Consider the following 27492-nt stretch of genomic DNA (forward strand, 5'->3'; position numbering starts at 1 on the left):
TGCGCGTACAACGTCGACATATTTGCACGTACATACGTGGGCATATATCTTAAGAATTGTCGCGTTACTGTGACGACAATTAAAATCAGTCGATCGAAAAATTCTAATGGATCGTCCATGTATTAAGGATGAATTACACGTAGTTTTTAATAAAATGAAGAAAAACAAAGAAAAAAGAGGGCTGCGAGCCAAAAATTATTATATAAAAACAGAAGTAGGATAAGTAGAAAGTACAAAAAAAAAAACAAAAAGCAAACGAAAATGTTTTAAGTTGAAATTTGAATAAAATGAAGAAGTTATGAAAAAATTACACAATATTTTCTATATTGTATTCGTGTGAAAATAATATAAGAAGTTTGATAATTATTTACAACCCGAATTAAATATTTTTTGAATAAGAAATAGATATGTTTAAGAAAACAATTAAAATAAAATGAAGTTCAGTCATTTAAATTATAAAATTATATTGTTAAATATGAATATTAAATATGAATATTAAATCTTTTGAATGGTTTCATTCAACATTTATTTTTATACGGAAAGTATAAATTTCCAATCACTTTTTGCAGAAAGAGACTATATACCTAATAGTTCAGAATTTGTAGAAAGAATGGTTTTGCTAGGGCAGTTAAAAATTTAGCTAGATACAGAAAAAAATTTTGTTAAACTATGATCAAAATAATTATGAAGCACGCTCAAGCTAGTTGCCAGAATGTCAAAACTTTTTGCAACGTTGTTTATCATGCTTGAGTCTCCTACATAATTATTTTGATGCTCCAACAAAATTATTTTCAGATCTGTATCTAGTTAAATTATGAGATACTCCCGTAAAATGGTTCTGCTTTTTCCGTGTATCTAATCGACGAATGAAAGCGCGTAGCCCGATGAGAAATTTAATACTGTTAACATTAAATTGATTAGTAATTAATTATTTATTTTGAATATTAAAAGCACTATTGTTGTTTTTCATACTTAAAATTAATACATAATCGCTAATCAATTTAATACTTACAGTTTTAATTCTCCATCTGCAATCTAAATCTTTTTTATCCAACCCAAGCTTTTTTACTGTTCTAGGTTTAAAAAAGAAAAATGAAAAAATTTAAATTTAAAATTATTTTCGAACACTTTCTATTACATTACCAGATAATTTTTTAACTTAAATATTAAAGTATTTGATTTCTTCTTTATTTTGAAAAAATTTGAGAGTGAAATTTCGCTTGTACAAAAAAAGATCTAGATTGCAATCGAAGGATTAAATTCCTTTAAGGAAGTCTCCATAACTTTTCTAAGGATACTTCTACTGGTCTGCGTGATCGTTGGATCGCGGATAAAAATCTCTCTTATCCCCGCGGAGTTTAATTAAACGTTTATCGGCGTGCAATTACGCGTCGGATCGCAACGTCAGCCGCGTTTTCGCTTGAAACGCCGCGACGAATCGTGCGAGCGACTCCCGATAGTAAATCTTGCTCGACACGATTGGATTTCACGATATTGTGTATCTTCACGGTGGGGCGCGAGGGAAGATACGCGATACGTGCACGGGCGGAGTACATGAGGTGGGAGAGGGGAGGGGAGGAGAGGAGAGGATGCAGGGTTGAGCGCGCTAGATTTAATTAGCTGATTATAATGTTTATTTAATTAATATAATTGGCAAAGCCCCGCGAGCGTGTGTATAGACTTACACGGGCGCCCCGCGGCCATTCCGCCGGCGTTGCATTTAATGACGTCCATTAACGAACATTTACATTAGCAGTAATTATTATCGCGTGGGCGATGTCAGTTGCGCGTGGACCGACCGAGGAATTTTCGGGCACACTCGTTACCGGGTGCGGAGACCGATAAAAGCGACGATTATATTCCCTCCCTCTCACCTCCCCCTCCCACCTTTCTCTCCCTTTCTTTCTCGCGCACGTACGCTCACGCGCGAGATTATTAACGCTATTTTGTTAAACTTTCCACACGCTGCACCATATAAAACCCGATCGACGCCAAAATCACTGTTTAACCGATATTCGTTACTTGATATTAATTGAGCGTTTACACCGACGCGATGTTTGTTGTTCGATACCGCTTCCGGCAGCAATATGCAGCGTAAATATATGCGGCGTAATAGTTAGCGGAACGAGCATTTCCACACCATGTTTTTCGATGCGTCGTTAACTTTTTCACCTGTAAAACTTTCCGTAATACGCAATGCTCTCGAGCTTCTCCTGCGCATTCGCTCAATTTTCTAGTTGATCTTCAAAACGCGATCTTCAATAACGCTCAATATTGAGTTTACGCTCTTCAGATTATTTATCTGTTAATAGATATAAAATTATAATTAGACATTTAAGTCTTTTTCACGATTTGAAATTCTGTGTCGTATGCAAAATGCGAGCTGTTGTCGGATCATTTTTTCTCTGCTTTTCCCTCAATTCTCTTTCAGAACTAATGCCAAAGTCTGTAACACAGTTACTGACTAGAGGTTTGTGAGACTTATTTAATTTATCTTGTCCAAAAGGCACTAATTTAATTTTAAGGAACCAAAATGACATAACTTGTATAAAAAGAAACGAATGTATATACCAAGTTATTATTATAAGAACAATCTAAATTTAAATGAAATAGATCAAAAATTGCGCTTTTTACTATCTTCAATAATTTTTACGACAAAACAAAACCTTGTTTTTAAATAAAGCCTACGGAATATCAATTCAAAAGTTTTCAAATAAATTTTAGTTCATGATCCTATAACTTATTTTTATCAAGTTATAATTGTTTGAATTTTAGACTTTCTATATAATTATGTAGCTCAAAAAGAAAAATTAATTGTTGTACTTCTTTGCCTTTATAATACATACGAGATACTTTTTTTGCACTGAACACGATGTCATCAAAATTGCATAATACATTAAGATTTTTAGTAAAATGGGTGTTATACACTAAACTGAGATGGTTTTCAGCCATTTTACTTCAAATTTACTAAAAATCCTGATGTACTACGCAAATTCTGACAACAGTATTGAATTCAGCGCGAAAAAATTATGAAATAATGTACTATGGCAGTTGGGAAAGAATTTGAATATAAACAGTGCAGATACAAGAATTACGAATAATAAATTCAAATATAATGACATATTGTTTATTTTAGCATTATTTTACAGAGAAAGCTGAATTATTTTTATTTATCAGCATTTTTATCATTCAAACAATCACTATATAGGAGAACCAATAGGTTCACTGTCAACTCCGAAGGTTTAATTGCATCCGATCCCCTTCAACGGATTCGATACGGCCAGTGATAACCAATAATCGGATTAAATGAAATACATAGTTGGAAAATTTGTGATAAATTTAACACATTTCATGTATTTTAAATAGTCCAAATTTTTGTGTTAATTCAACATAAATTAAATTTGTTAGAAAATAACATTATATAAAAAATTAACACAAAAATGTAACACTGATATAATTTTATAAACAGTCATATTTTTTCATTAAAATTAACACTTGTTATATCTTGAATTAACACATTTCATCAATAAATTTAACATTTATAATATGTTTAACTAACATATTTTATTCATTTATTTTAAAATTTACGTTTTAAAAAACATTATTTTTACGTTATGTTCACAAATTGTGTTATTTTAACACTAATAAATGGTTTGGTATCATCCATTTAACATAAAATATTTAAATAACATAATCATATTAAAACATTAACTTGAATATGTTAAAAATTCAATACAAAATTTTAATGAGGATTGATCTTGAAGCAGACCGTTTCTAATATAAATATTTTTTTTTTACTATGTAACTAGAAGATATATAATTAGAAAATATTTAGTAAAGCTGTAATTGTAAATGTCGATTAGTTTCATCAAAAATTTTCAAAAATTTGTTTATCCCCACTCAGTAGCTCCTCTGAAGCTCGTATGAGAGAGACTAGAATTCGAGACTGAGATTGAATTTGATCAATGAAAGTAAAACTTAGTAAACTTGACAGTAGTTTTATTTTCTTCTGAATGAATAATTTCAATCGCAATTTCAATTTCAATTTCTAATCTGAGTTTGATCAATCAAAGCAAAGCTTAGTAAACTAAACTTTAGTTTACTAAAAACTTGACTTTAGTTTTTTCTTTCGAGTGATTAATTTCAATCATAATTTTAATCTCAATTTCTAATCTGATATACCGAATGCAACTCGCTGTCAGATCTTTGCGTCGCTAATAGTTGACGCAAAGAGACGTAAATCCGCGACAGACGTAAAGGCCAACGATCTCTCCGAGTCTAGGGAATACAGAGACCGAGTACAGGCCCAGGCCCAGGGAACGGCGGGATTAGATTTCGCTACGCGTGGACGGGCCCCGCCGCGCCGCGTGACGTGATCTCCGCTATGACGCAAGGGGAAGGCACAGCAGCCGCGTATATCCTGTACATCCTGCGCGTGTGGAGACACTGGAGACACATGGGAGCAAGAGAGAACGTACGAAAAAGGGAAAGAGAGAGATAGGTAAACACGAGGAGAAGACGAGCGCCGCTTCGGGCGCTCCCGGCGAGTTTCGCGTCGCGGTGCGCGGCCGCCTCGTCACTTCGCGTCTGAGTACCGTCGCGTGCGGATGTGCAGACGGAGCAACGAACTGACGAACGAACGAACGAATGAACGAACGGAAGGACGGACGGACGGAGCAAAACGAGCGAGTGGAGTCGCCGCTGATCAGCCAGCGCGGTTGCGCGTAGCTACGTTGAACCGCCGCACCGCGGCGGGGGGTACGGACTCTCAGTGCACGACTTGACGCAGCGGCGAACGACACGAGGGAGACCGACCCCGCGATCGGCGATTGACACGCGCACGCTCGCGCCAAGGAGGCATTATAATCCGACATCCCCGTGAAAGAGAAGTGTTCCGCGCGCGCGGACGAAGAGTCGTAGCGAGAATCGAGTCTCGGCGGCACGCCGCACGCGTGCAACGAATCGATCGCTCGTGACACATCGAGCCCGCCGAGTTGTGAGAGATTCCGGATATCGGGAATCTTGTTCTTGTTTTGTGTGAAACGTTACTCTCCGCGCGTCTCTCAAAACGTTACTCTCCTCTCTTCTTCTCCTTCTCATTCTCACGAGTTTCATATATATCTCGCTTTTCCTTTCTCTCTTGCGCGCCTATAACATTTCGATTACAACGAGTCTCAACGACGAAGACGACGGGAAAGACGTCGACGACGGACTGGCCTGTGGCCTCATGAGTGTCACGGACTGCGACGTCGCATCGCTCCGAGTGGACGACTACCAGTCGCGAGTCGCGAGGATTTCTCCGCGCGGATCATCGGCCGGCAGCCCTCTCGCCCTCTCATTGGTGAGTAAATTGAAAATGTGTGTACCTCTGGATACGGGAAGGGGGAGCTTGTATTTCGAAATCGAGTAATTAACGTGATGATGCAGGAAATAATGCGACGCGAATTCGTGGAAGGGATAACGATAGCGGCGAGTACAATGAGAAAGATAAACGGTGACGAATGATGAAACTTCAGTTACAACTTCAGTTATTCGGACGAAAGATTTGCGATGAATCACAGCTGTTCCAGAAAGAAGAAAGAACGATGAAGGAAGGATAATTTGTTTTTTTTTCGGGTGTTTCTTTAGCTGCATTAGCAGAAGAAGCAGCAACTGTTGTAAGAGTCTTTAAACATGGGATGCAGCAACTGTTATAAGAGTCTTTAAACATGGGATGCTACTGTGATGAATTTTTAGCATTTTGAGTTTTTGTTATTAATATTTGAAATATTTGATAGCCAAATATAACATTTAATTTATTTCGTTAGAGTTTCGAATAATGTTAATTATTTTAACATTTTGCAAACTAAAATACATAAAAAAGTGTAAAAGACTTCTTAGTTATATAGTACAATATTAATTTAGTAAAGAATTATATATTTAGTAGAAAGAATAATTGGAAAATGTGTGTGAAATTTAACATATTTCGCGTGTCACAAACAATTTAATGTTTGTTTTAATTTAATGAATATGTTAGGAAGTAACATATTATGTAAAAAATTAACACCATAAACGTAACATAATTTGTAAGCAATCGTATTGCTTCATTAAAATTAATATTTATAATATATTAAAGTAACGAAAAAGGTAATAAAATAATAATAAATATTTACAATGTATTAAATTAATACATTTTATTTTAGAATTCACATAAAAAAAAACATTATTTTTATATTATTTGTGCATTTACTTATAAATTGTATTTTAACACTAAAAAAATGTTGGATATCAATTTAACACAAAATATTCAAATAACATAATCACATTATATAACACTAGGATATGTTCAAAATTCAACACAAAATTTTAACAATGATTTGAATAGCTCGTTTTTAATAAAATGTAAAATATTTTTTACTGAAAAGATAAGAACCAATCATATTAAAGAATCTTGTAATAAAAAAAGTTTAAAGTTGCTTTTTCTGCTGAACGCAGCCTTTGCTTTCACACTCGCGTGACAGTTGCCATGCTGCGATTTGAAAACGCGATGATCGCGCGCAAGATCCAATTTAAGACTACATGATCCAATTCCCGATTTCTGCATCTTTTTTCAATAAATATTTAACGTCCCAATTATCATTAAACACTGCAAAGATTCCATTTGCACGAAGCCACGTCGTAAAGAATTATCGAATTATCCGCTCGTGACTGTCATTACTGATTGACGGAATGTAATTCGCTGATTTGCTGCATGATCCCGAAAATCGAAACACTCGATGCAATTTGCATTAATCTACGTGTGCGGCAAGATGCGTTGCATCGAATTGCATTTTCGACATTCGATCGATAGCGGGACACCTTCCTGTGTTGCCCCGTCATGAAAATGATATCGAAACGCTTCTACAGCCTGATAAAAGTCTACTGCGTACTCTCGTGAAATTTTTGGCGACAAATTGAAATTCAAATCGCGTTGGCAGTGGTTCTCAGCACGGTATAAAGCCACGCGCATTGATGCACTTAATAGACAAGTTATTCCTCGTGCGACACTCGCTTTTAAAACAAGATTTATCGCTCATTTCCACCCATCATCCTATCCATAAATCATATTTTTAAGAGCTCGAGATTATAGTTGTGGAAAGTTATTTTCTTTTAGCATGTTGAGTTTTAAGATATATAAGTTATAGATACAGATTTTAAGATTTAAATATGAATTTAACAAAAATACGATTGACATTAAATTCTTCAATTAATATTACTGTTGTTACGTACGAATCGAATAAATAGAAATAAACGGAACATAGGATCAATCGCGAGGTGATTCTCGATGGTTCTCAATAAGATCGGGCGCACGGTCGGACCGGATGAGGAATCAGTGGCGAAACAAGGCACTTACGAAGAGAGGGTACATCGAGAGGGAGGCTCGCAGAGGTCGCGGAGGGGACGTGAAGTGCAGGACGGAAGAATCAACGGGAGCGGGGTGTGGAGCGTGTGTGCGTGTGCGTGCGCGCGAGTATATGTACGTGCACGCGCGTGTGAATCGGCGCAAGCGCGTTCGCCGAAATGGAATAGTATGACTGAACTCGAACGAGAAAAGGGAAATAGCTGCGGGAAGGGTGAAGGGAATGAGATGGCGGTATGGAGGAGGAGAAGGAAGAGAGGAGAAAGAGACCAATAGAGAGAGGGAGTAAGAGACAGAGAGGATGGAGCGTGGGGCAAACGCGGAACAGGGAACAGGGGGAGGGGCGGGGGGGTCCAAGGCGTTGCTTGCTTAATTACTAAAAGCTAATCAATTCCGGAGGAAGTAAAGTTTAAATTGCAAACTAAAGTATAGCTACCCTCCCCCGGACGTAACCCTGCAAAGCGATATTACCGCTCGCTGCATTCTGCAATTAGCCCGTGGTAAATCATTGAAGGAAAATTATGGCCCGTGCGCGTATTCACGTCTGAGCGAGTAACAGTTTTTTCGCAATTGGAAAAATTATATAGTCGTGGTTTTTGCCGTGTCGTTCTCAGTTTACGATGTCCCTCTGTCTGCCAATCTTTTGTATAATAACGTTTGTCTTTTTTTTTCTTTAATAACGTTTATGCCGTTTTACACGAAGATTATATTTAGATACTCGGAAAGAATGATTTTGTTGAAAGATCTTGCTGGATAATACAGATATGCAAATAATTCAATTAAGATAAATAATCCTATTTTCAGTCAAAACGCGTATTACAGCGTTATTTATAATTTGATTTCTAAGTGGCATCTTAAAAATTGAAAATTTTGTTGGAAACGAACTAATTGCTAGATATTAACATTTTTTGCAGTACTGCTCATCATTTTTTTCAACATAATGATTTTGATGGTCCAATAAAATTATTTTCAAATCTATATCGAATGAAATTTTCAATCTTTCAAAATCATTCTTTTCGTGCAGGATCGATTTTTATGATCACTTTTTTTATGGTTACTCACTATATTGAATCATTGCATACATTAAAAGAATACTATAAAGAATACTACAAAATTATTGATACATTATAGTCATATAAAATTCTCCGAATTGACTGAACAGAATTAAAAATCCTTTCACAGAATTAAAATAGATGCAAAATTAGAAGGTGGGACAATTGACTTTATGCCGAAAAAAAGTTAAAACCTTACATTTTCTCGTTGAAATGACGTGGACATTTCCTTAATACAAAAGTTCTATAGCTCATACGAACAAAATGACATTGCATTACCCATCGGATTACGTAAACGAATAATATACTAAGTTTATGGAACTAAGATTGAAAACTTAAAAAAAAGATTTATATTCATCTGCAAATTACATGTATACGTATAACATGTATACGCTTAACGAAAATAAACAGATAATAATTATGGAGAGAGAGAGAGAGAGAAGTGCCGGATTTTACAAAAGGCGCTGCAATGTGTTAGATAAAGACAGATATATGCGTTTGAATGAGACAAAATAATAATAAGAAATGAATTAAAGATATTACTATTATCGACATTTTTTGGAATTAAAAAAGTTTCTATTATCAATATCAAACAAGTTTGTGATTTCAGCGCTCCCTTATTCTTGTTTTATATAAAGTATCTAAATACAGTAATATAATCAATTTTGATAATAAAAAAATTATAGTATAATATATTAATTTCATTATTGAGCGAATTTCATTATTATCTCAAACAATTTAGATAATTAAACGTGCTTGTACATTTAAGCTTTTTTAATTTTATAATGTAAAAGGAATGATTTTGCTAAAATATCTTAAAAGTCAGATAATTACAGATCTGAAACTAATTTTGTTGCACCAAAATAATTTAAATGTAGGAAACTCAACTCATAATGAGCAATGCTGCAAAAAGTTTTAGCTATTCTGTACCAACCTGCTTGAGCGTTCTGCATAATTATTTTGATGGTCCAACAAAATTATTTTCAGATATGTATCTAGCTAAATTTTCAGATACTTCAGCAAAATCGTGCTTTCCGTATATAGGTTTTTATTATGCATCAATCTGATCTAAAGCAAGTGACTGAATTCGCTATTAGGTTCTGGAATCTTAGACCAAGTAATTCTATGATTTCTTTCTCGAATAAAATCGCGTTTTACACTGAAACGATTTGAACGATATATCGCGGTATTTTTCGCGCGAAAGCAACGAAGTAAGGGTTGCCGAGATGGCAGTGGAAAACGTGTCGCGGTTCTGAGTAGAGCGAAGGAAGGTCGGCAGTAGGAAGATGGAGAAAAGGGTAGGATGAAGTATACAGCGCTGGAAACAAGCAATAAAATCAATGTCGTTTCCGGCGATTCAATTCGCAAGACACATCGCACAATTTCACATACAATTTTACGGCAGAACGACCACGACTCCTATTTACTTCACGGCCGCCATTCCCCTTTCCCTCTTCTTCCCCCCTCTGTCGGCCGTTCGCTAGTTCACTCGTTTCACCGTTCCTCAACTTCTTCCTTTATCCCCGTATTTTATTTTTTATAAAATAATTCCATTTTGTTCTTGTTTACTTAACAAAGTAAGATTTCACGAAAAAAAAGGATTTTACGAAAATTATATAAGAGAATGACAGAGAATCTCTCGTTAGTTCTGTAATGATTTATGCGTCGCACGCGAACAGCAATCGGAAATGGAATCCAAACGGTACACGAGTATCAGAATGCCTTCCGTCACCGGTTTGGTTTATTTTTTGCACCGTCTAATGCTTAAACTCGGGGGAGAACGCTCATTCGTGATTCTCGAGTTTGGATTATCCCTTGCTCCTTGGCCGGGATCGGATTCTTAATCGGTGAGCACTGGCCGGAAAATAGCCACTTTGCCCTGGCACGAACGGGCGCGAATCTACAAGCGCTCCTATCGCCTGTACCATTGGTCGCGAAACAACGGAGAGGACGAAGAAACAACCTCGGCTCTCGAAAATCTTTCTTTTTCGAACGAAAAATTAATCAAGCTCACACAGAAGAATAGTAAAAAAAAAAGAAAAAAAAGGACTAATTCTTGTAATATGACAGTTCTTGGGTATGACTTTTCAGTCGCAGATTCATTCGGAATTCATTTGGCGGGACGATTAAAATCATTTTAGTCCGTCGGATTCTCCAGCCGTTTGATTTCGAGCTCTTTCACAAAGCGTCAATTTTTGCAAATTAACATGATATACGCTTTGGTGCGCAGCGATTGTAACGTCGTTCATTCGGTCGGTCGGTCGGTCGGTCGGTCGGTCGGTCGGTCGGTCGGTCGGTCGGCCCGTAGCTCGTATACGTGTTAACTCGCGTTGCGCGTGTGCGCATGCCAAGAGACGGCGGTGTGCCACGGGCAATCGATATCGGCGGGTAATAAAATTTGAAAGAATGTAATTCCGAGAAAAGTAGAAAACGCAATAACGCTTAATCGTATTTGCAATCTGCATCCTATATCTAACCGTAGCGGAGTCGCAGTTGGAGTGCGCGGACGGGCGCGCTGCGACCAATTCGATCTCTGCGATGCGGGTATCATAATCGCGGCGACCGTAATATCATTTTTATCTGGCTTCGATATCGATTACGTATATATGCGCCCGCATCTTGTCGCCGGTAATCGTCGAGTATACATCGGTGCGGTAATAATGTAACTAAATACGTCTGCATTGAGGTGCTACGAAAGGTGTTCTTTTTTGTCTCTCAATATGAAATATTTTATAGATATTTTATAATATCGTCATTATGCATTTTTGCAAAGGAAAAATGATTTTGGTGGTCCATCTAAAATTTAGGTAGATTGATTTGAAAATAATTTTGATGAAACTATCAAAATAATTACAGATAGTACACTCGAAATAACTTTATTAGACTATTAAAATAATGTAGAACGCCTAAACTGTAAAAATTTTTTGATCATCACATTTAAATTTTGTACACAATTATTTTGATGGCCCAAAATTATTTTCAAATCTGTATTTAGCTAAATTTTTATATACTTCAATAAAATCTTTTCTCGTATAAATGTAATAAATGAAATAACTTTGTTGAACCATTAAAATAATTATGTAGGATGCTGAAGTATAATGAATAATATTATAAAAAGTTTTAACAACCAGTTTAAGCGTTTTGTATAATTATGTGTGTTTTGATGATCTAAAAATTAATAAAATTATTTTTAAATCTATATCTATATACAAGGTTTTAGACATTTGAGAAATTTATTTTCATACAAATAGATCTCATCATATTGCATTTACTATCGTGAATCTTATACATAAGAATGCGTTTGGCATTTTGCAATTGTCATTTGCAAGTCTCACATAAAATTATTTAGGAAAGAAAGAGAGAGAGAGAGAGAGAGAGAGAGAGAGAGAGAGAGAGAAATATTTGTACACATTCCGTATTACAAATATTATTATATACCAGGAAAATTATTTACATACAGAAAATTATTGCACAGAACAAACGATTTTGCTGAATTATCTACAAATTTAGCTAGATACAAATCTGTGAACATAATTTTGTTGGATCATCAAAATAATTGTAAAGGGCGCTCAAGCATCCTACGTAACGAGCAATGCTGCTAGAAACATTCTAGCGATTTTAGGCATCCATAATTACTTTTTAGTCTAACAAAATTATTTTCAGAACTATATTTAGTTACATTTTTAGATACTTTAGCGAAACTATTCTCTTTGTGCGTCATTCGAATCCTATCGAATCTTCGATAACGCGCGACAGTCTCCTTTTTCACGTTTACACCGCAGTAATTAATCGCGCATAAATAACGCTAAGCGGACTATTATTACATCCGGGATATTAGCGTATTACGGTATTACGTATCGCGATATTACAATATCGCAATATGAATATTAATCGCCAACGTATTGTTCGTTCATGTAATTAAAGTGGACGTTCCATCGAGTTGGAAATTGAATCAATCAATACGAAGCCAGCCTAATTATCTGCCTCCGGTTTATAGACGATTTTTCGTCGCATTAGATCCGATTATTATATCCGTCAATTGCATAACGACACAACATCATTGTGAATGGTCTCGATTCATGTTTCAATATAACCGAAATAACAATCGTCGTACGATTTAATGTTATTATCAGTGGGAACAGAATATGTCACCTTGAGGATAAACGACGACGGCGGTATCGACGATAGCGGCGACGTTCCGAAGTAAATTTTCGGGATTTCATTTGGAAAACATAACGTGCCCCCGTGCGGTATTTACGGGTTCCATTAGGGAGCTGTCAGTCGGTGATCCCGCGGCGCATCTTCAGGCTGCACGTATCCGGGTGACCCGGGGGGGTAGAGAAGCGCGACATACGATGCAGCAACGACGGTGTGCAAGTCCATGCACCAAGCCATGAGACACTATACGTTCCGATGGAGGACAAGCTTATGGGATGGAACGTTCATCCGCAGTGATCCTCGAAGTACAGTTTCTTTCGGCTGACTTCCCAGCTTTTCTGTCCCATAGGCGTCGATCGAAAACGGGAGATACCCGTGACGAGATACATGATGCTTTCCAGTAACAGAACACTTCGTCTTTGTTTAACAAATGTTTGGCAAATATTAAACAGTGCTTTCCATCTGATGACACAAAGCGACATATAGTATATGTTGTTCTATCTTTGTTACTCACTGAATGTTAAGGATAGAATGATGCTTGTGTCAATTTATATCATCAAAGGGAAAGCCCAAAAATGTAATGATTCATTGGGTAAGGCTGATATTTCATATATCGTACAAAAAATCTTATTAAGTTTATTGATTAATTGCAGAATAGAAAGATTTCTCAGATCTCTCTATCCTGCAGCCGATCACATGCTTAAAAAGTTTGTTGTGCGACACATATCAGTCTTAAGGCGCCTCCAAACTCCAAACGACATGGCCAATTTATGCTATGTGTAAATATTACACACACACACACACACACACACACACACACACGCGCGCGCGCGCGCGCGCACGCACGCACGCACACACGCACACACACGCGCGCGCGCACACACACACGCACGCACGACATGTACTCTGTAAAAGTGAATCAATGTATTATCATTGATTTCAGTGCTACACTTATAACTGTAATATCAGTGAATATATTTATTTATTTCTAGAAGTTATGACTTCTACAGATTAAATCTGTAGAAAATCATAACCTCTAAAAGTGAATCAGTGTATTATTACTGAAAAACAGTAAATATTCGCTGATGATTATATCAGTTATAAATGTAACACTAAAGTCAATGATAATACACTGATTCATTTTAGAGAGTATGCACGTAAATCAGTTTAGTGCACAGGTGTGTAAAGGTGGTTTATATTGGCTATATCGTCTGGAGACGCGCGGATTACAGTGAATCATTACATCTCTGTTACTTATCAATGTTAAACAAAGGCTTATGCCCTGACGATTGGAGATTGTATCTGTGTTCGCGTTTGCGTTTCTTGATCAATCAGAAAGAAATGACAATTGACTAGCAGCTTCATTTTGATTGGTTAACGTAAACGCGAACGCACACTGAAAGAGCAATTTTGCTGACGAATCTAAATAGATCTGAAAAATAATTGTGTTGGACTATTAAAATTAGGTAGGACTATAAATTGATTGCTAGAATATCAAAACATTTTACAGCGTTGCTCATCATGATTAAGATTCTTGTAAAATTATTTGACGGTCCAGCAAAATGATTTTCAGATCTGTATCTAGCTAAATTTTTAAATTCTTCAGCAAAATTGCTTTTTTAATGTAGACACAATCTCCAATCGCTAGTGTGATATAGGCATTATATCATGTCATCTGTGTCTTTTGCTGGAAAGCATCCACGGCAGAAGCAACTCGTATCTCCTTCACTCTTCCTCGTCGCTCTTTATTATCTGTGGTTAATTTTCTTCTAATTTACAACAAACGAATTTTGACGGAAAAAAAGGAGATAATTATTTTTAGAAACGTGCGAATTACAATTCAAATCATGATTCGTGCGACTATTCGTCGAGATTTCTCCATGAATGAAACATCTCGGCAGCCGATGGTTTGCGATTTTCCTGGAATTTGAGAGATTCGGTCCGCTACCAATTTGTGCTACCAAATCCAATTACGGTTACGATCGGGCAAAAATAACACTACATGATGACACGTGTGTGTTTTTGAGCGTTTTTCGCCCACCTGAAATAACTCGACTACTGCACCGACCGGATTGTTACGAAATTTGATATCCCGCGGAGAGAGCTGCGCCGTGGTTCGACGTCACGGAATCGAAGGCATCGCTAATAAAAATGTTCCCAGGATGGCCCCAATCCGGACAGTTCGATTGTCTATTAACGCTTCGTCTTTTTTTCTCTCTTTTCCCTTTTTTTTAGTGACGTGTTACACGCGAAGTTACTACGCCATCCGATTGAACTTAAATTAGTCGCAAAACAATTTACCGCGCCAATGGATATCTCTTTTTCGTTTGACACGACTGTAAATAGTGTCCACAGCTCTGCTTTGTAGATATCGATTACTCGGCATCACTGACTAACTGCACAATCTTTATTGGAAGCACATAACTGATCGTCGATATGAAAGCATCTCCCGCGAGAACACTTAAATTTAGACTTGTCTGTTAAAAATTTCTCTATCAAAAAATTCTTAACATTTAGAGAAATGAAGAAGCAAGATTCGTCAATTTTTTGAATATATGATTAGAACTATAATTTTTATTCAACGTATTTAATATACACAATTAGGAACGCTATGTTAAATTTAATACATTTCGCATGTTCTAAATAATTTACCTAAATTTTTTAGTTAATTTCACATAAGATAAATATTTTGAAGTAACATAAATTTAAAAATGTGTACACAAATTATAAGCGAATTGTAAAAACATATTTTTTTAAATAAAATTAATATTTATAACATATAAAATTAACACATTTTATTCATGTGTTTTCTTAGAATTCCTCTATCTTAGAATTTAATGTCTTTAATTTCTTGCAAACTACATTATTTTTATTTGTTCACTTACATATAAAATGTATTATTTTAACACTAAGAAATATTGAATATCAATTTAACAAACATTTTAAATAATTTCATTCTGTCAAATTAATACTCGGATGTATTAAAAATTTAATATATAAATTTTAACAAGGATTAATTTTAACACAAATACAAAATGTTTTTTAGTGCGTATAAAGCTACATCCTTTCCTAAGTGTTAACGTATTCATTGTATTATTATAAGAAAGAAATATAAATATGATTTTTACTTTTCTAAACCGTCGCTCACACGATTATTTTTCACTTCTTTTATGTTCTGATCAGCTATATATAAAAGCGTATCCAGTAAGCACTGTAATCGGTTGTGTCCCATAAAATATTTACGAAGACACGATAGAGACCAGCTATCGAGTATTGCGTAATTATCGGACTGTGCTCCGGATAACTGCAGTAATTAGGAATTCGCGCGACGAGTTTGTTAACGCTTGTAACGCGAATGATCTTTACGAGATTGGCGCGTGCGCGCGCGTGCGCGACACCAACGTTAATAACTTTATTAATTTACGTAACAATTAATGCGACCGCGATAATTAGTCGGCGTTACGTCGGCTGCGTATTGCCCATGTACGCGCACATGGCACGAATGTAACATTACGCAAGTCTTCATCGGTTTTCCACCATCGCATCGCGTCGTTGGAAAAACTCGCTTTTTGTCGCGAGTCCAGGTCGATCGTCGACGTTGTCGGATGCGATGGCCCGATATGGAATATTAATTTTCGCTAACTCACCAACCTCTCACCTCTCCCTCTCGCCGATCCGTCGACCCCTTCACCCTCTCCTCGTCTCCCAACCCTTCCGTCGTCCCTCTACACCGCTCCTTCGTCACAATTCCGTGTCCCGTCCCGTCCCGTAGTACAATGTTTTCCAATTAACTTTATTCGAAATCGAGCGAACCACCGCGCCGTTTTCCCGACACCCTTCCCCCTCCGACCCACCCCCCAGTCGCACCCCCTTATTCGCTACACTCGGTCGTAATAGCCGGATTCCATGTACAGAAAAATTTACGAAACACTAGAATATCGAAAATCTAGTACGTGGTGTATTCCGTAAAAATGCGCTTAATTTTCACGTCTCGTGGGAAATGAACGTAGAAGCAAATGCCCGTTTTTGTATCCTCCTCTGCCCAATGATTTAAAACGAAAAATATCTCGAAAAATTATATCGTGCAGTAACAACGGCGGGATGCATTTATTAAAATATTTTTTTTTTTTTAATTTAAATCCTAGGCACGATTGTCTCGAACTTTCAATGACGGCAACCAACGTACGTCAGTCGGCATTCAATAATCGACTTTAAACTCATCAGTTGATTAGCACGTCTCGCCCAGCAGAAATGCGTCATAGTTACCTCGGGCGGAAGTCCTGTATTATTTCGCTTCGCGCGAGGTGATATAAAGTTAATGATATTTGGTGCCGTCACGTTCCGAAAGTTAATTCGTTCTCGGTATTAATACGGAGAGTGTATCCCCGATAATGAGATTGCGTTGTGCGAGGGGACGGATATAAGAGGTAGGTTATAAAGCTGGATCGTAATAACGTATTGTCTGGCGAGTCAGCGCGCGTGTCTATCGAAAACGAAACGACTCGTCGCGTACTGCCATGATCCGATACATTAAAAGAAGGAATCCGCGAGCCAGTATTTTGTATTTAATAACTTTAATCATACGTGAATTTAACACTTTCGCTGCCAAAACTGATTTTGGCATTGAACTTAAATATTTAATCATTTTAATACTTTATTGTTTCTTTAATAATTTAATGTAATTTATATTTAATTAAATGAGAGAAATCTTATATTAGATCGAAGCGGATCTTAATGCTTAAATATATATTTTTTGTGTGAATGCTCTTTTATTTAATTATATTTCTTATTTAATTATTATTCTCATCAGTTTAAAAATTTGTATTATATTGTAATTTATATTGTTTCTTTAGTCCTGATCTACAATAAGTGTTTTAAGCCGTAAGAAATTGATCAACTACACTCGAATGCGAGGAGAATAATTGATTGTGATTCATCCATTCCTTATGGTTTAAGGTTTAAAAATCTATTGTAGATCCGGAGTTAACATTTTAAATACATAATAAAAATCATTCTTAATCGAATAAATAAAATCATTAAATGACGATTTTATCTACATGGTAAAAAAATATTTTGTGTTAACATGTATTAAAACTGATCCTTGTTAAAATTTTTGTGTTAAATTTTTGACACACCCGAGCATCAATTTAATATAATGTAATTATATTTTGAATATTTTATGTTAAATTGATGTTTAACATTTATAGTAAAATAACATAATTTATGAATAATATAATATATTATAGGACCGTATATGTGTAATACAAATTATAGTAATCAATGTCTTAACCGGTCTAACTGGATCTTAAATGCTTGTATGATTCTGTGTGAATTTATATACTACATATGTAGCCCTTTGAAATGCGTACCGAAAAACTAACTTTACTAAGCTAGCGCAGTAATATTACGAGTTAAATTGATTAGCAATTTATGAATAAATGAATAATATAGTTTTCAAAAAATTTTAAGATGAATGGACAAAAGATAAATGTTAATTTAACGTATCTATTATACATATTATTTTTACTGAGAACCACAATTTGTTTCCAAAGAATTACATTTTTTACAGGTAATTTTTACACAATGTTTGTGTTACATACTAATATTCATAATATATACAATACTAATATTCTTGTTGGAATTGAGCGAATTAGTAAGTATAATGTGTTAAACGTAACATAAATTTTTCAATTGTGTATATAAATAAAATCTACAAATGACTCATGAGATTTATGCGAATTTTATGCGTCATTCAGATATAGGTGACATGGCAAAGGCGATATCAATCACACTTATTGTATTTAACTTATATATTGTAAAAGCTTTACATTTTTCAAAGGATTAGAAAACTAGACGAATGTTACTTTTTTTTACCTTCTTTTAGATCTTAAAAAATTGTATATTATATACGATAGCCAACGTTAAAAAAAAACGCAATTTTTCAGATAATTAATAAGAATTCTAATGATTCTAGTTAATATGAGACCATAATAAAAAATAAAGATTGTAATTTCTAATGAAATTTAAGTTTAATGAAATTCTTTAGATTACTAAAATTATAACGAATTAAACAAGATGTTTCGCATTTGATCGGCTTTCAAAATGTTTGGAGCGTTGTCAACACGATTCTTGGCCGTTAAAATGTTAATAAATCATAACCACAAGTCGTAACCGCAATTTCTTTCAGAGTCTGTCTCTCTCTCTCTCTATGACGCTGGCGAAAAACCGCGCCTTTCAAGTCTAATGCACGGGCCCCATAAATCGAGGCGACTTCTTGTCGGTGGGCCAGACGATACGACGGTCCAGCCGTTTTTAGTTCCGCTCCACTGCTATTATTACGCCATGCTTATAGGTCAGAAATCCACTCTTATACGAAGAGGATATTTATACGCTATTCCATTTGGGGCAATCATGGATAAAACAAGTTGGAGAGGATCCTCGTATTGCGACACATAAATTATGCACGTTGCCTTTATATACACTTTCCCTCCCTTTATGCAAAAATCTTTATTCCTTCTGCGTCTTCTTTGTTTTTATCCGCCGGGGGAGATTTTACCCCGCATATTTGAAAAAATTTCGCCACCAATAATTTCATGTTTTTACGATCGAATCTTACGCAAGAGACGATTTTAGCAGGTGACGTAATACTCTTGCAATTTTTTTTACTCCGCTAGTTATTTTTTTTGTTTCGCTCGCAAATTAAAAATTTGTCATACATAGTCGACTATAATCTTTCAAACTAGTCCGTTTCTTCATTCGTTACACGGGAATCGCTTTGGTATCGGTTTGAAAGCGGATTGCATGGCTCAAAGTAAAATTACGAGTGTATCGGCCAATCATGCACGGCACAAAGAAAAAAGGTATTGACGTCGCCGATATGCACCGTGGCCAATGTGTTAATTAGACGGGTTTTCTTATGATCTGGACGCAATTACCGGTTTCTCCCCACCCTGCGTTGCCTCGCAACACCGAGAAACGATCTGTCGCCGTCCATCGGCCAGGAGCCTCCGTTTCTTCCGTGAAAAAGAGACGTGGCTGGCCGTTCGGAAAGATTCAGATAATTACTTTCGCTTCTCGGGAGCACGCTCCGGCGAGCCCGAACCTGAAACAACCGTATCTTGCGGTCATGAATTTAATTAAATATTTTCGTGGCCGAATGTGTCCGTTCGGCCGCGCGATTATCTCGCTGTTCTTTCGCGCGCGGAGACGAGGCAATTTACTTTTTTAATCTCCGTAATGAATTAAACGCTTTCCCCCTCAGTCTGGTTGCTCGTGATGCCGGCCTCACTCCAATCCCGACACCAACCCCTCTCGCGGCACTCCATTCCGTTCCGCACCCCCGTCTCTGTCCCCTACCTTCCGCTCCTGGCATGCTGCTGTATTAGCTTTTCCGATGGTTCTTCGTTGCCCATTGAGCTTTGTCGGTCGCGATAGATATGCGCGCGTGCAGCTGTAGAGTGATATTGGTTGCTCGGAAAGAGCACGATCGCGATAATACGCGCCACCCACAAATGGCCGGTGCGAATGGGGAAAAAAAGGAACTATGGGTCTCCCGAAACAATTTCTGCTTTAATTGCTTAAACTTTCGCGTTAACGAGAGAAATAGTGGATTTAAATTTAAGAATTATGGAAATAGTAGTCTTTCGAAGTAATATTTTCCAACACGATTTACTGTAGTGAAAAATAATTTTCCTAAATCTAAGTAATATTTTCTTGAATAATACTAGATAAGCATTTCTTTATTACAAATAAATACTTATTCAAAAAAAGAAAATACTTAAATCAACTAACATATGTTTATGTTTATTAAGTATTTGTTTGCAATAAGGGAAATGTTACTTGCAATTAGTTACTATTCAAGAAAATATTATTTAGATTTAGGAATTTTTTTTTTCAGTGTAATTTATGCAGATTGGTTTCTGTAGACGGCGAGCCGTCTGACCGATTGATTGTTTATCCATGAATTCTTTGATCAATTTGAAATAGATTTTTTTTTTAACAACAATGTCAAGGGAGCCATAGTTTCTAAATTATAAACGATTGAAAATGAATAGGGTTTGCTAACGAAATAAGTTTCAAAGGTGCAAAAAGGTAGTACCTTATTTCTCATTTAATTCCAAGTAAACTACTTTAACAAAATTGTAATTTAAAGATTAGTTACAAAGTTATTTAATGTTAAAAATTGGAAACTTACGACAAATGACTTTGCTCGACTTTATGCTGAGGAAAAACTGATTCCACCATTTGGTTTAAAGGATCTATAGATAAAAAATAGTCCGAGATCTAAACATTCGAAGTGTAAATTTTAGAGTTCATTATAACCGTTTTTTTTTTAGATTATATTTATCTGTATAGAAAGTCTGTTATTTTCCTCGTCTCTCCCTCTCTCTCCGCTTCTTTCTTCACCATAAAAGCCTGACTAAAGTTTAATGATGCGATTCGCGGTTCCCTTTCATTTGCCCGATTGTAAAATTGACTCGGTGCCATTCGACATGCCGTTGCTGCGGTTTTCTCCATCAATCCTGCCGATGCGAAATCGGTGCTTTCCGATGCACTCGACAATGAAGAGAGAAAACTGTATCGGCAAGTGTATATCTCGCATCTTCCCCCTCCTTTCTCGTACACGAATAACAATCGGAGTAACCAGCGGGAAACCACGAGGGAAGACAGTAAAGCATCGAGAGTGCGCGTTTCCACCCTCGCCGCGGAATCTAATTTCGTTGAATGTCATCCCCGAAACTTGGTTCGACGGTAGTGCAACGATCTGCATCCGAGCGTTTGAATCGCTCGATAGCGATTTCCAGTTAGAGGCCAAAAGGAGGAGGAGAGGACGTGGGGGTGTCGAAGGGCCGAAAGAGAGGACGAAATCGGGGGTGGATGCGCTGTCCGATGTGTGTGCGTGTGTGTGTGTGCGTGTGCGTGTGCGTGTGTGCGTGCGAGGGGGGGGGGCGCCTCGTCGAAGTATCGTGCCGGCTATAATATATTTTTTATCTGATCGAGGGGATCGTCTTTATGGAGGGTGTTCCGTGCAGGCTCCGGGCAGTGGCAGTCTACCGGGTAGCGCGTACGTATTACGGCGCACCAATGAATGTGTCCATCTGTGTGTTTCAGGGTACAGGACACTCAAAAATATCGATAACCGAGCTAATACCGGGCGCAAAAATGTCGATTTTAAAAGTGCTCGTTATCCGGTTTGAAGTATCAATATTTCAGCGATCCCTCGGTACTCTTCTTCTCCCTCTCTCTTTTTCTCTTTATTTATTTCTCTTGATACTTTCGCTCTCGAACTCGTTTTCGCACGTGCAGGACGTACTTTAACTCCAATCCGTAATCCCGCATCCATTCGAGACGCGCCGCGTACTTTGTGAACTTTCATGAGTTGCGCGTGTTTGCGTACGCAGCCACGTATTAGGGACGATGTACACTGATGACTGCTGTTTCCCTGAGCTAATGCGGGCGAACAACCCTTTGAGCCACGAAAATACGGCCGGGTGAACTTAAAAGCGGAGAATAGACGGGCGAATAGGTTAGGATTATCGTGTTTGTTAAAAGACGCTATAGTGAAGTGTTTGTAATAAATCATATGATAATCTTTTTATTTTTTTAGACGGGATCTCGAAAATATTAATATATATTATAATCTCACTCTTAACCCTTCTCTCTAAAAGTGAATCAATGACTTCAGTATTATATTTATGATTGATGTAATCATTAGCTACTGATATAATCATTACTGTTTTTCAATAATAATATACTGATTTATTTTTAGAAAATTGACTACAACGAATCATTTAAACTTCAAATAAAAATTTTACGATATAATTTGTACGATTTGTACTATGAGGTCCTCAATTGTAAATAAAAAGACTTTTTCTATCCGTTTTCTATCAATTCCGTAAGACAGAAGTTTACTTGCATTTTGTACTTCAAATAAGACACTTTAGAACTTATTGTTAGATGTAATTTTCATGATTATAATTAAGATTAAGAGTTAAATCATGATTTATAAAAAAAAAAACAGAAAAAAATTGAAAAATATTGTAGGTAAAAAATCTTTAAACCTTCTTTTATCCCCATAATAAGACGATTCATTTATATTTCATATCACTTTTTATATTCTGTACTTCAAACATAGGACTTTACAACTTAGGTATAGTTTTTATAGCTGGTTAAGGGTTAAATATAACGCATGAATCAAAAATCAATGAAAAAAATGAAAAATTTTGTAGATAAAAACATACAAAACTTTGAATCTTCTTCTATCAATTGTCATAATAAGACACTTGTGTGTTATAAATATTCTTCAAACACATAGACAGAACGTTTTAAAACCTGGGTGTAGTTTTCATAGCTGGTTAAGAATTAAATATAACACATGAACCGGGAAAAAAATGGAAAAAAAAATTGAAAAATTGAGCTCGCGCAAGAAGTCTCGTACGAATTCTGCACCATTGGAGCTCTTATAAATCCGACTTTCGAGAACGAACGCCATAGCAGCAATGACATCGACGAGAAGAATCTACCGGGTGATACGCGCGGGTATAGGAGAGTCGAAGAGTGAAAGGGAGCGAGAGGGATGCGAGGAGAACAGACGAAGATGGCGGATAGCCGCGGGGGTGTGCACGGCCGCTACGCGAGGGGAGGTAGGGACCGGGGGCGGTCGGTATAGGGGATTGAAAAGCAATTTCCCCGCGACGGGGATGCGCGGGATGTGGGCCGAGCTTTATATTAATGATCCAGATATATTATCGGACGTGACCGAAATTGCTGTCAAAAAACTCGGATATTGGAGCGAGTTGAGATCGCGAGACGACCGTTCGCTCGCTCGTTCGCTCGCTCTCTTCCTACACGCGCGCTCATACATATAGGTACGTATACGTGTATACGCACCCGCGAACGCACACGTACGCGCATTCCTATACACGAGCGACGTGGAAAATAGCATCGATCAAATAACGCGGGAAAAGTCGGGACTTCACGGCCGCTTACGTGTTTTTTGTTCGTACTTGTAGCGGAACTGTCACGACGACGATGGATCATTCGCATCTTATTGGGGGCGTTCAATCCTACATGATTATGTCTGTCGATTCAGAAGATTAGTTTCTGGATTTTCGCTAACAGATAGACTCACTTATACTAGAGATACTTAAATATGAGATTGACCACCGTTTAGATTATAGACATAATGGATGTAGATTGTGCATTCCATAATCTTAATAACTGTGTTCCATTAGAAAACATTGAATATTTGAGAGAGAGAGAGAGAGAGAGAGAGAGAGAGAGAGAGAGAGAGAGAAAATAATCAAGTTATTTCGCTCTTTCTAAATCGATAGTAACAACTACATATGAATGCGCAGTCTATACTTATTACATTTGTGACTTTTGATTAATCTACCATATTCAGGATAGTATTTAAGATCGAATGTAGATAGATATAAACTAGATAGAATGAGATGCATGGATATCTCATTCCATCTTATGCATAATCTATCTCATTCTATCTTAAAAACCGTTCTGAATTGGTGGACGTCAGCCAATCTCTTCTTGAGGATCTCTAGCTCATTTCTGTATTATCGATAGCGCGATAATGGAATGATAAAGCTAGTGGATAGAAAAACATAAGCAGTAAGTGAATTCGGTCAATCACAATCGAGAACTTCAGACAATAATAGGAATAAATAAAAAACGGATATTTGCTTATTCTTTATGCTTAAATTTTTCTGTGTGTCATTGTCTTAAAAAAAGTAACACATACCTACACTGACAAGGGATTTGTCATAATTATTCGAAACTGATTCAATTTTGCTTGAAATATGTTGTTAAATATAAAAATCTAAGAGATATATTTTTTTATCAGCTCAATTTCAGATCTAAGGAATGAAACAATTTCTCAAAGCTATAACACTTATATATCAGTGAAATAGTGAGATGTACAGAAAAATATTGTAGACAAAACTTTTATGATTTTTTACATACTTACTTTATAATTGCGTATTTAGATTATATTAAAAATTTAACATTTTGAAAATGTTACCCCTATTTTCATTAAGTTTTGAGAGAGTTGTTCCATCTTTTTTAAATTGGAGATTAAATATAAAACACATAGATATTTCATGAAGAATCGGAACTGTTTCTTATAATTATGATAGACCCCTCGCAAAAGAAAATTTTTTGGTACTATAATTACACGTTATTATATATATGATTATTATTGCTATAATGTTATAATAATTATATACAGTTCTATTAATAAATATATAATATATAGTATAATTGATAACAAAAAATAATTATACTAATAGTTATTATTATTATAAAAATGATTGCAATTATTATGTATAAATTACTGCAGTTAAATATATTATATATTTTTTGTATATGTGATATAGTTATCCCAAAAATTTTTCTTTTATTGTAGAAAAAACGTAAGCAGTAAGCGAATCGGCCAATCACAATGGAGAATGTAAGGCAATAACGTAATAGCGAATTCGATTGAATGCACACTGATGCACATTAAAGTCGTCGTACACAAATTGAAATATAAAAATGTACGATTAATGTAAATATAAAAACAGATTAAATTATGAAATCCTCAATATATTTTATGTCGTTAAGTAAAATCTGTATTTTATAATTCGAATATATTTGCATTTTACTTTTATACAAATTAAATCAGTGTACAATGGCTTTTTAATATCCATTAGTGCGTCGAAAATTTACTATAAGCAATAGCAAATAAAATAATGTTGATTTGCTTATCGCTTACGTTTTTCTATGTAATATTAATTGATCTATGTGTTATTAGAAGCTCAGATGCTATATATCAATTAAAGATTTCTCGAGAGCCTTGCATTTTCATTCAGAGACAAGAAACATTCCAGCGCGACGCGAGATATTCTCATAATGCTTATCGAATCTGTACGTGCGTGTTAAGCGCGCATTATAGCTGGATAGGCGTTTTAGGAACGCTCGTTTTATGCGGGTACGTTAAGTAGGGAAACCTGTCTTGCCACATGTGCGTATCCGGACCATGTCTCATGCAAGTTTGTGATAAGCAGCTGCAAATGTAGAGGCATGCTTGTGAACGTCTCAAAAAGATAACGCTTATGCATACATCCCCCATGCGTGCGCTCCGTGACATAACGGCCTGTGTCTCTTTTGCCGGTGAAGATAGCTCGACGATCAGCGATTAAGTTCATTACGCTCGTTAATGAACTTTTTAGTGTAATGAGCACGATGTGGGGACGGTAATTGACCGCCGTTGTGACTCAAAGAGATAACATTTGCGCGTACATCCTTTATGCTCCTGGAGTATTCATGTGGCCATTGCCCCGCCAGGGTTATCTCTGCAGATGTTAGCATACATGTTAATTAATTAACATTATCCAATCAACGTTTATTGTGTTAAAAAGTTTTCGCAATAATTGACGATTTTCGTCTATATTGCAATTTTTTCTATATTGCGCGCGTTTTTTTTTTTCTGAGCGCAAAAAACTAAAAGATTAACGTGTAGATAATTACCACAGTTCGACTCCATTATGGCTGTTAATTTTTTAGCTGCACTCGTATTACACGGTGCAAGGAAGTTAGGTTGAAATCATTGATTATTGCGTAATAATGAGTTTTTTGACATAGTCAATGCTATCATCCAATCAAGCACCTAAATCATTTTTTATCATCTTGTTTTTGCAAATCACTATAGTTATTATCATTAATAATAAGTCATTATAATCTTTTTTTATTAAAGTTAATCTACGGTGGAAATAGAGATAAATATAACATATGATTGTCATGATAAAATCGAGATCTTGATTGATAAATGACGAAAATTTTAATAAAAATAATCATCTCGATTTTATGACGACAATCGTGTGTTACTTGAAATCTCTTTTAAAAATATCTTTAAGACTACTTAGTATCTCAATTTTGGACATGTATTTGAATATAAACATGAAGAATCTATAATACAATGTGAAAAAAATCGAGATCATTTGTCATTTTGAAAAACATCTCGTTGTAAAAGACACGTTCTGTAATCTTTTTCAGTTACGAAAGCACAATGTGAGATTGCATGAATAGTGCGATTATACTATAATGATGCATCGATTATATCGCTATAGTCGCTATGGGGATTTGATTCGGCGGTCGATCATTACACAAGCGGCTATAATGGTGCCGGGGTTAGTGCTCCCGGTCTCGAGTCCGGATCTCAAAGATCGCTTTTCGGTCCGTATTTACATAGCGGAATACACGGACTTGGTAATACAGCCCCGTTGACCGCCGTCGGTTGGTCGAAGGGTAACGAGCTTGCCTGTCCACCCGGTCGTTGAATCGGACGTCCATAGCGTTCACCATCACCAGGGGTGATGAGAGGAAGGGAGGAAGAGTGGTAAGGGTGGCAAAGGGGTGACGTCAAGTCGACTCACGGGGGCTGCGTCGCGCGTCGACCCGGTAAGGTGCTTAGATAGGCGTAGCTCGGATTTCCATATCTGGGTGATTGTAATGCACATTTATTAGTTGGTAACGAGAACAGGCCGGAATTAACATTCGGTCGAGCCAGGTTGCCCCGAGTATTTATATTTATGGTCGTTGTGTCCCTATAATGCGATTAGCTCAACTACATGTTTCTCCCTTCGTGTCGTGTCCTGTGTTCGTGCGTTGGAAGGCTTCCGCCTCTTCTAGCCAATCAGGTACAGACGCGTACGTATACCGACGCAATATATGCTTTTAAAGTATCGCAAGTTGGGAGGCAGTCAACGTTAACTAACGTCGTTAGCATTCACGTTTTCATAAATTGCTTGCCAATCATGACGCTTTTATTACTTCGTTAAGACGGTATCCAGCGAAAGAGAGAGAGAGAGAGAGAGAGAGAGAGAGAGAGAGAGAGAGAGAGAGAGAGAGAGA

At 36.5% G+C, this 27492-nt stretch overlaps 1 protein-coding gene across 2 annotated transcripts in view; it reads left to right on the forward strand.

Moving 5' to 3' along the window:
- Positions 1–27492, forward strand: part of LOC108690810 (LIM domain only protein 3-like) — a 102202-nt gene that overhangs the window by 16362 nt on the left and 58348 nt on the right. Inside the window, exon 1 of one of the 2 annotated variants that reach the window (XM_018198308.1) lies at positions 5086–5341. The exons of the other annotated variant lie outside the window; for it this stretch is intronic. The gene's annotated coding sequence lies outside the window, so the exon portion shown is untranslated. Of the gene's footprint in view, positions 1–5085; positions 5342–27492 lie in introns of those variants that run through there. 2 annotated transcript variants of the gene reach the window in all.

This window comes from Atta colombica, unplaced genomic scaffold, assembly GCF_001594045.1.
Source record: "Atta colombica isolate Treedump-2 unplaced genomic scaffold, Acol1.0 scaffold365, whole genome shotgun sequence".
NCBI lineage: Eukaryota > Metazoa > Arthropoda > Insecta > Hymenoptera > Formicidae > Atta > Atta colombica.